This window comes from Astyanax mexicanus, chromosome 13 (genome assembly GCF_023375975.1).
Source record: "Astyanax mexicanus isolate ESR-SI-001 chromosome 13, AstMex3_surface, whole genome shotgun sequence".
Classification (NCBI taxonomy): Eukaryota; Metazoa; Chordata; class Actinopteri; order Characiformes; family Acestrorhamphidae; genus Astyanax; species Astyanax mexicanus.
In genome coordinates, this window is record NC_064420.1 from 8,199,938 (window position 1) to 8,210,808 (window position 10,871).

General features: G+C 38.4%; 1 long non-coding RNA gene across 1 annotated transcript; it reads left to right on the forward strand.

The window, feature by feature from the left end:
* Positions 1-621: 621 nt before the first annotated feature.
* LOC111188277 (uncharacterized) lies at positions 622-10,561 on the forward strand. Its single transcript, XR_007423890.1, has 4 exons — positions 622-3,123; positions 3,613-3,775; positions 3,873-3,922; positions 7,037-10,561. It is a non-coding gene; the product is annotated as an uncharacterized LOC111188277 (long non-coding RNA).
* Positions 10,562-10,871: the final 310 nt, after the last annotated feature.

Here is a 10,871-nt window from a genome sequence, read left to right on the forward strand (position 1 = left end):
TTCCCAAAAAATTACAGCAAGTACAGATATTATATATAATAAGATTATAAATATAAAAGAATGGGAGACACTATATGTACAATACAACACATAAATAGTCTATAAAGGAGATTATAAATGGTTATTAAGTATTATTAATAATAAGCTATTAATAATAATAATAATAACAATGCAGTGTGAGTATAAGCAGTAGTGCAGGTACGGGGTGTAGGGCTGTGTATTGGCACTAACCTGGAGATACGATACGTATCACGATACAGGGCTCACAATACGATATATCACGATACTGTAAAAAAACACCTCATACAACCATATGGATTTAATCTAAGTGGAAAAAGTTTAATTTGTAAACAATCAGAATGGTGGGTGCTTCATTAGACTTAATAACAGGTCCTGTAGCATCCAATATCATGCTACTTTTTTTCAACAGTTTTAAACACTGCCAGAAACAGTTACTAACATCAACATAACATGTAGAAAAAGTGCTTGCAGGATTATTTATGTAAACAGTTAAGTACAAAAAAAAAAACATTGTAAAAGACCTGCTTTAAAGTGTGACCTTTTAACATACTCTGAACTAATTCCTTTGTTGATTCCTAACAAAAAAAATGTAAAAAAATAATTATATATAAAATAAATAAAAAATAATGTAAATAAAAAAATGTAAATAAAAAAGTACTGTTATAACTTTACTTCAGTTTGTATGTATGTCAGCGCTTATTTTTTAATGTCAAGGTTTTTGTGGAGGAAGACAAGCTGATCAACATGCTCAGCTTTCAGGACACTTCTCTGTGCGGTTACAATGTCTCCTGCAGTGGAGAAAACCCTCTCTGCTGAGACGCTTGTGCCAGGAATGCACAAGAAACTCTTTGCTACTCTGGATAACTGAGGGTACTCATGTTCGTGTTCTTTCCACCAACTGAGGGGATTTTCTGTGAGTGGCAAAGGGGTTTCTTCTCTGAACCTCTTAATCTCAGCTGCAGCAACATCATGTGTGGATTTTTGTGCAGCATTGTCTTTGGTAGAGGCAAATGTAGCTCCAAGCAAGTCTAACAATGCACATGAGCCCCTTGGTCTTTTTATGGGTAGCTGGGAGGCAAGGGCAGGGACATTGTCAGCTGAGTGATAAACCTCCTTTAACTGATCAGTCTCCTTCACCAGACTGTCAATCTGCTCTAGTTGCTGAAAAACATCAAAGCATCAAATCAGTAAAAAAAATCAAGTTTTAATTTTACATTAAATAAAAACATTTCTAAAAATAGGCTGATTTATTAATTATTTACTCACATTCTGTTGCTTCTCTATGGCAGCCACCACGGCAGCAGTTATTTTGGAGTAGGTGTCATTGGTCTCTGCTTCAGAGAGAAAGGGCAGATCCTTAAATCGAGGATCAAGGGCTGATGCCATGCAGAGTGTCTCCTTCTCACTGCCATATCTCTTTCCCAGATCTTGTGCTATAACAGTCTTTATTTCTTTCACTGTCTGTGTGTCTTCTGAGCTTTCTTCTGTGCCCATGACAAGCTTGGCATGAAGTGGGGCAACGATAGCCAGAGTGGGCATGCTCTCCTCTGACATCACCAAGGTGGCATCTTTCATTGGCTTGAGTGCCTTAAGCACTTCTTCTGCACACGTGATGTCAGTCTCGCTAAGTGTGAAGACATCCTTTTCACTCTTTCTGACCTCTGTTGAAAGGAGTGCTGCGCAGATTTTTGTTTGTTGTTCTAAAAATCTTTCTATCATGTCGTAAGAGCTGTTCCATCTTGTGACAACGTCTGTGATCAATCTGTGTTTTGGTAGCTGGAGCAGATCTTGTTTTTGTTTTAGCTGGTGGCTAGCTATAGTGCTGCGTCTGAAAAAGGTTGTAACGAGTCTGATCCTGCTGAGTAGTCGCTCTACTTTTGGCAATTTAGGTGCTTTCTGCGAGGCAAGATTGAGGCTGTGTGCAAAACATCGTATGTGGGTCATGTCTGCACGTTTAGCCGCGATATTCATATTGGATGCATTGTCCGTAACAATGACTGGATCTTTCGCCTCAAGTCTCCATTCAGTAACGGCTTCCTTCAGTAAATCTGCAATGTTCTCTCCTGTGTGGCTGACATGCAACGCTCTTGTCTGTAGAACATAAGTGTCTAGCTCCCACTTCTCCGTTATATGATGCGCTGTTATCGTTACGTACGATTCAGTCGCCCTCGATGTCCAAGCATCGCATGTCAACGCAACCCTGTCAGTCGAGCTGAGAGCCTCTGCCACCCTCGCCTTTACCTCCTTGTACAACCTGGGCACAGCAATGTCAGTGATGTGTTGTCGGGAGGGTAAGGTGTAACGAGGCTCCATTATATTCACCATGTTACGGAAGCCTTCGTTCTCTACAACGCTGAGAGGGCGCATATCTTTGCAAATAAATTAAAGTACTGACTGAGTTATTTTGGCCGTTATTTTTAGCCGTTTGTGGTTCTGCTAACTCCACATCAGAATGGTGTCTTGCTAAATGCGTTCTCAGATTCGTTGTGTTGCCCGAATATTTTATTTTGGCGTTGCACAATTTGCAGATGGTATGGCTCTTATCGATCTTTGTTGTGCCTTCTTCATTGTGGAAGCCAAAATGAGCCCACACTTCAGCTCTGTACACCCCAGGAGCCGGATTAACGCGTTTAGATTCTGCCATCGCCAGCAGGGAGCTAATGCAGCGCTGTACTTACTTGCAGTGTACTGGAGGCGCCGAATGGATCAAGATAGATCACAGCACTGCCACCTCGCGGCCGGGTGAATAAACAACACAAAAGATCAAGATGGATCACAGCACTGCCACCTCGCGGCCGGGTGAATAAACAACACTACCGGGAGTTTAATAAAAACACACTTAATAAAAAAAATCGATACAGTGTTTTTGAGAATCGCGAAACGTAATATCGCAATATTCAAGTGTATCGATATTTTCTTACACCTCTAACGGGGTGTGTAAGTAAGTGCATGTCCGTTTTTTAAAAGTTCCAGTACTGTGTGTATTCTAGTAGAGTTGTCCTGTTTTCCTGCAGGAGACTTGAGATAACCATCAAACAATCCACCAGGAAGTGGAAGAGCACTGACTCTGACAAGGATACAGCACCACCGAAGAAACCAGAGGTAAATGTGAACAAAGGTGCATTATGGGACAGAATCAAGTTCAATTATGATGTTTAAAAGAATGATGTATGAAGTTCAACTTATATAACGCCTTTCTAGAAACTCAAGGACGCTTTACAATTTACACATTTTACGTACAACCTCTCACACTCAGCACTTAAGAGTATTCAATTTACCAGATCAATTTAGAGTATTCAATTTACCAGATCAATTTAGAGTATCCAATTTATCAGATCAGTTTAGAGTATTAAACTGTTCTGGGCAAAATCTCCTTGTTTTTGGGCTGTTTGAGGAAACCCACTCTGACACAGGGAGAACATGGAAACTCACATAGATAGGGACTTGAACTCAAGACCCCAGTGCTGGGAGGGTAACATGCTAACCACTAAACCACCGTGCCGTCAAATATCACATCACAGCTTAGCTTCAAACTCTCATCTTGATACTGCAGTGTTTCTAACCTGTTAAAATGCCATTGATGTATTTCAGATTCCTTCAGTGGTGTTCCTGTAAACAGAACAATGCTCATGGTGTGTCCCGTTGCTCCGATTAAGAGGCGTGGTCGCAAGCATCGCCATAGGCCGAACAAAAACGGCAATCTGTCCTTTAAAACAAGCTCAACAAGGACAAGCGGAGCTTCGTTCATTAAATGGTACGTTATACAAATCTTTTATCCCTGATTTCTGGATTTATGAAGTTAGAAAGCTAGAAAAGTAAAATTTGTATTTGTGTCCAAACTGTGGTTATAGGAGAAGACAAAGATTTTTGATGAACTGTGCAGATGCTTTTCACTCCTAAGGTAAGTTTTAAATATTAAAAAATAAACTTCAAGTGGTTGTAGTCAGTGAGTTACTTACAAGTTACTTTATTAGTTATTTTTTTTAGCAGTGAGTTTGCCTGTTTAGCCAGAGTGTTAGTTTTAGCCTGTTAGCTTGTTAGCTCGCTAGCCTTTTGTTATTTTACATTAACAACCACCTAAAGTATCTAAGCAACTGCGTAGCAACGCCTTAGAAACTACTTTAAATTTTATATCAACTACCTACCTTTCCCATTCTAGTTTTCCATTAGATTTTAGTTTTACATTAGATTTTTTGCTCAGGGGAACTACTGTAGTTTCCACCGTAGCTTCGTGAGCCAGAACGAGCTAAACTTTTCCTTCCACCCGTTCTGGGTGGTAATACTCAAATGTTGGTTCCATTCCAGTGGAAACATGAGCAGAAACTGGGTTAAAGCGATGTATTGGGCATTTACTGTAGCCTGATTGGTCACGACACAAAAGTAAAACAAGTGGCCGTGCTAAAACAACAAAAATAAGAAAGAGAGAGAATTTAACCTGCTGCTAAATGTACAGCACCTAGGCGACTACGCACCTACACTACAATTCCCAGAATACATTGCGTTTCAATGTGTCCAGCCGGACGTTACAATATCTTTTTACTAAGGAAAATTACAAAGAAAGGAACTCACAATTATTTGGATAAGTATTTATCTTTAATCTAATTACTGGATTGAAGATAGTAATGCATTCATTTTAGATTATTTTTTTAATTCTTATTATGATTCAGGGTTACTGAATAATCATTCGGGGCTGTTCCCCCCGGATGCCCAGGCCAGGCGATGCTCCTGATCTGCACATTACAGCAGTGAACACCTCATCACAGATCCTGCCTCTACTTCAGCAATAAACATGCTGACTATGATTTATACTTTCCTCAATGACTGTGTGTTTTTTTTTTTTACTCCAGTTACATGGCTGCAGGCACAGAGGTGATAATTTAACAGAAATATCATGTTCCTCCAATGAAAGCACAGTGGGCTTAAATATTTTTTCACTTTCTCTTAAATTTCATTAAGAGAAAATCCATTGTTGATGTGAGCAAAGGGTCCAACGACCCTGCCAGCGAGGCCAGCTGTTCAGACCTTAATCTTTAGACACCTAAAACCAGTGTTTAAATTAAATAGAGCTATTTAACTAAGAAGAATAAAAAAAAATGTCAAACAAAACTTTAATCATTTTAAAAGACTCCCTGAAGTGCAGTCACAAAGACCATCAAATATGTTATGATTAAACTGGCCTTCATCAGGACAACCTCAGGAAAGAAAGATCAAGAGTTAACTCTGTTGTACAGGATAGGTTCATCAGAGTTTCCAGCCTCAGAAACCACAAGTTAACAGCTCCTCACCTAAATGCTTCACAGAGTATTTCAGTTTGTTTGAGACTTGTTTAAGTTACTACATGATTCCTTATGTTTTTCTTCATAGTCTGGATGATTTCAGTATTTATTTACAATTTAGGGGGAGAAAAAAACAAAAAACGCTGAAAGAGAAGATTTATAACCATTGGCGTTAGGGGTGGGCGATATGGCCAGAAAAAATCATGGTATTATCACGATAACGATACTTTAGGTGATATAACAAAAACAAACAAAAAAACACTTCTGTAACAAAACAAAACTTAGATTTTATTATTGTATTCGATATGATATTGCACATATTTTAGCAGATTTGTCAATGATTTAGAATGTCATGATACTACTACTAATAATAATAATAATAATGCACTCTAAATATCTCCATATATCCAGGATTAAAGTAAAATAAATGATACTAAAACACATATAATCTGTCTCTAGTAGATATTTAGAAGGACATGAGAACAGTGTGAATTTTTCTTTTGCTGAAACAGCCTAAAAAAAGTAGTACCCTGATGTGATAATTAGGGGTGAGTGATATGGCACGATATTTCAGGGTATAATATCGTTCACAATATTCGAAAAAGTTGGCAATATTATCGCGTACAATACGATATGGCACACCTCTAATTGGTGTAGGACACTCAATATCAGATATAAGTGGATTTGTCCCCCCCAAAAATGATACAGCAGAAAACTTTTATTTTGAAAGTGTGCCAAAATCTATTATTAGGTTTTATTAGGTATTATTAGCTATTATCTTCTATTCAAATGATAAAAACATAAATGTTAATACTGTAGACATAGACGGTCACTTGATTATACCTGGTAAAACTGTGAGAAACCTTGGGATCATCTTTGACCCAATTCTCTCATTTGATGCACACATATGTAGCATAGTCAAAACCGAATTCTTCCATTTACGGAATATAGCTAAAATACGCAGTATACTCTCTCTGGAAGATGCTGAGAAGCTGGTGCATGCATTCATAACCTCGAGGCTGGACTACTGCAACGTGTTGTTGGCTGAAAGTCCACATAAATTACTTCATAAACTCCAGCTAGTTCAGAATGCAGCCGCAAGAGTGCTTACTAGTGCTTACAGGAACTCCTTACTCCTTACAATCCGCCGCGTTCACTCCGCTCCCAAGACGCTGGCCTGTTATTAGTCCCGCGTATTAGAAAAAACTATGCAGGAGGAAGATCTTTCTTTTATAAAGCTCCCCAACTTTGGAATAGCTTCCCTATTAATATACGGGACTAGGACACACTCTCAATGTTTAAATCTAGACTCAAAACTTTCTATTTGATTAAGCTTTTGAATAATGTCTCATTACAATTTTCTTCCTCTTACAGCTTATCCAGCAAATATATAAACCCTGCTCTAATCATCTGCTTTCTCTTTCTCTCCCCATGTCCTGAGCTGCTGCCTCCAAGTGCCCATCCCACTCCAGCAGAGTTTTATAAAACCATTCTAACCCCTTTTTTCTTCCCTCCCCTCTCTGTTCTCTCTCTCTCTCTCTCTCTCTCTCTCTCTCACATGTGCTGAGATGGCCAGCCGGCCGGACTGCCTGGGTGTGTCCGTTTGTGTTTCCAGCTTTCAGGAATCAGCCCTGTCCTTCTACTCATCAGAATTATTACACAACCATTCTAACTCCTGCTTTTTTTCCCTCTTTCTTTCCTTTCTGTTTTCTCTATCTATCTCTTTTACATGTATGGAGATGCCCTGTTCCTGATGTTTCCAGCCTGGCTCTCCACTGCCCGCGTTGTACTCCGGCTCTGCAACCCTGCACCGATCAACGTTAACACACTCAAAATCTGTTTCTGTATTAGACATAGCTCTATAGTTTGTGCCCATCACATTTTTATATTCATTAATTAGTACCTGTTGTATTAGCTATAGTTCACATTTGTTCTCTGTACGGTTTTGTTTTGTTATTTGGAAGAGGCCGCCACAAGTTATCCAGCATACTGATATATTTTGGCTCCGTGCTGCTACAATAGTGAATAGTCAGCAGTACAAGTTTTCAAAACAAGTACGGACCCTGTGTGCTAATTATCTCCCCCATTCCAGTTCTTATCAGAAGCAGAAAGAACAAACAAGTCCTATCTAATTAATGATTTCATTACAAATTATGGGCTTGATTTTCTGTTTTTAACAGAGACATGGTTCAATTCTTGTAGTGCTGAAAGTGTATTAATTGAGTCGGATCCACCAAACTTTAACTTTTTAAATGTCTCACGTACCGGCAAGAAAGGTGGAGGTGTAGCTATGCTGTTTGATGATACATTCCAGTGCAAGCAGTTATCACTTGGTGACTTCACATCTTTTGAGTATTTAGGTGCAGTTTTAAAAGGGGCACCAAGAATATTACTAGTAATTGTCTACAGGCCTCCAAGGTACAATGCTGATTTTATTGAGGATTTTACAGATATGCTGTCTTTTATTTCTACTGATTTTGATTATTTTATTATTGCTGGTGATTTTAACATTCACATTGATAATCCCAAGGATTATTCTGCCAGAGAACTCTATGATGTATTTGACTCTTTTGAACTCTCTCAGCATGTGACTGGAAGCGCACACTGTCATGGTCACACCCTCGATTTGGTTATATGGAAGGGTCTCAACATATCAGCCTCTATTAAGGATGTTGCACTGTCAAATCACTACTGTGTATTCTTTGAAATGTGAAGCCAGACAGATTGGGTAAAAGAAAAGTCCAAAGAAATGACATGACAGCTGAACTTTTTGTGAGCAAAGTGTGCTCTGCACTAGAGGTGGGCGGATCGATCCAAATATCGATAATATCGATACCAACGCTGGTATTGGTATTGAGCAATACTCGTGTAAAAATATCGATATTCAAGCTTTTTTCTCTGCCGCACGCACTGACTGCTGCGCATTAGGATTCACCACAGTCTACTCTCTGGTCTCTTGTTGTTGCACATGCGTCACATGGCTCAGCAAAGCCAGCCAAACCGCCACCCAGGTAGGCTCAGCCTGGCCCCGCCCACTCAGCGCTCTCCTCGAGTCGACACGCCTCTACCTCAGGAGATTAGTGTTGAGTAATATTTTTTTACACTCTGTTTATTTAAGAAAAACTTGCATTTGAATTGCACTGAAAGGAAGACAATTCCTTATTTTTTATTGTTTTTCCAAATGACAATTATATTAAAAAAAAGAAACAAAGAAAGAAAGAACTAGAAAAGATGTCTAGTGAGGGGAGAATTTTTTTTTTATTTTTTAATATTTTTTTACTTTATATTTAAACTTTGTTTTGTTACTGTTCCATTGTTTCTAAACAAAAAATGTTGATTGTGATACTAAAGTATTTTGTTATCACTTGTTTGGTGAAATTATATACTAGGTGTTTGGATCATTTGGATCTATAAAGCTTAAATATTAAAAAGTATCGGTATCAGTATCGATATCGGCAATACTGGCCCTGCGTTTACTTGGTATCGGATCGATACCAAAATTCCCGGTATCGCCCACCTCTACTCTGCACCATGCAAACCATCAGACTCTGTGGATACTCTGCTGGATAGTTTTAACTCAAAAACTGCTAGTGTTTTAGATGAGATTGCACCAGTTAGAGTTAAAACCATGCCATACAAGCAGAAAGCTCCATGAAGAAATGATACTGCAGTTCAGCTCCAAAAGAGAGAATGCAGAAAGGCAGAAACCAAGCTTCATATTCACAAAGAAATGTTTAAAGATAGATTGTGTGATAACAATAAAATAATGTGCACATGTAGACAATCCTACTTCTCCAGCATTATTAACAATAATATTAACAATAGCAAAGTTATTTTCACTGTAGTTGACAGACTAACTAACTTACCTACATATATGACCCCTGAGCTAGTTTCAACTGAGAGATGTAATGAGTTTGCTAAATTTTTAAATAATAAATCCAGCCATCAGTACATCTATATCCACCAACAAGCCCATGTGCTCTCCAAAACCATGCAAAAGCATCATAGTCAACATGTCCCAGTTTAGCACTATTAATGAAGACGTTTTAATTAATACAGTGAGTCACCTCGAATCATCCACTTGCAGCCTTGATACATTACCAACCAAGTTTTTAAAGAATGTTTTTTACTCAATATCAGCAGACATTCTTCAAATAGTAAATACCTCACTCATGTCAGGCGATTTTCCAAATGCATTAAAAACAGACGTTGTGAAGCCTCTCTTAAAAAAGAAAAAATTAGATACAAACTTATCAAACAATTACCAAAGACCAAAATCTAATCTACCATTCATTGGAAAAATAATTGAAAAAATTGTCTTCAAGCAAGTTATGCACTTTGTCCATTAATAACTGTCCAGACCTATTTCAGTCAGGTTTCCGGCCCAATCATAGTACTGAGACTGCGCTAATTAAGGTTATCAATGACATTCGTTTAACACAGACTCAGGAAAAATGTCTGTTCTACTACTGCTTGATCTTAGTGCTGCCTTTGACACCATTGACCACAACACTCATAGATAGACTTGAGAACTGGGTTGGACTTTCTGAAACTGTCCTAAAATGGTTCAGTTCATACCTTCAGGGAAGGAAATACTTTGTTGAAATGGAAAATAATGTTTCTGAGACTGTGTTAGTGACCCGTGGTGTACCCCAGGGTTCAATTCTTGGGTCACTTAATTTATATATATGATTCCTCTGGGTGAAATCATGCGTGACTGTGGGATTTCTTACCACAGCTGTGCAGTTGACACTCAGATCTACATGGCCCTCTGCCCAAACGATTTCTGTCCCATTGACTCACTGTGTAAATGCCTTGAACAGATAAATAAATGGATGGGACAGAACTTTCTGCAGTTGAATAAAGATAAAACAGATTATTTTATTTGGGAATAGTAATGAGAGGCACAGACTAGCTGCCTATCTGGATTCAAAAAGCCTAAAATCTAAAGAACTAGTGCGTAATCTTGGTGTACAAATGGACTCTGATCTCACTTTTAACAGTCATGTCAAAGCAGTCACCAAATCAGCGTTTTATCACCTCAAGAACATAAATAAGATCAGAGATTTTCTGTCTAAAGCAGACCTGGAGAAACTCATCCACGCCTTTATTTCTATTAGGGTTGATTACTGTAATGGACTCCTAACTGGACTCCCAAAAAAGACCATCAAACAGCTTCAGCTGATTTAGAGTTCAGCAGCCAGAGTACTGACTAGGAGTAAAAGAAGGGAGCACATCACCCACCCCATCCTTAAATCCCTACACTGGATACCAGTATGTTACAGAATAGACTTTAAGGTACTATTACTGGTCTATAAATGTCTTAATGGTGTAGGATCAGCATATTTATCTGATGTGCTCCAGCAGTATGAGACGAGCAGAACTCTCAGATAATCAGGAACTGGTCAGTTAGTGCTGCCTAAAGCACTATAGGTCCACTACCATTTGAAGAGGGTAGTTCTAGGCTATATCGCCCCTGCAAGTGTGGGTAAATTTCACTGTATTGTTTATTTTATATTTAATTAATTTATTAAATTATTTTAAATTAGAATTTTATTTTATAATAAAATGTAG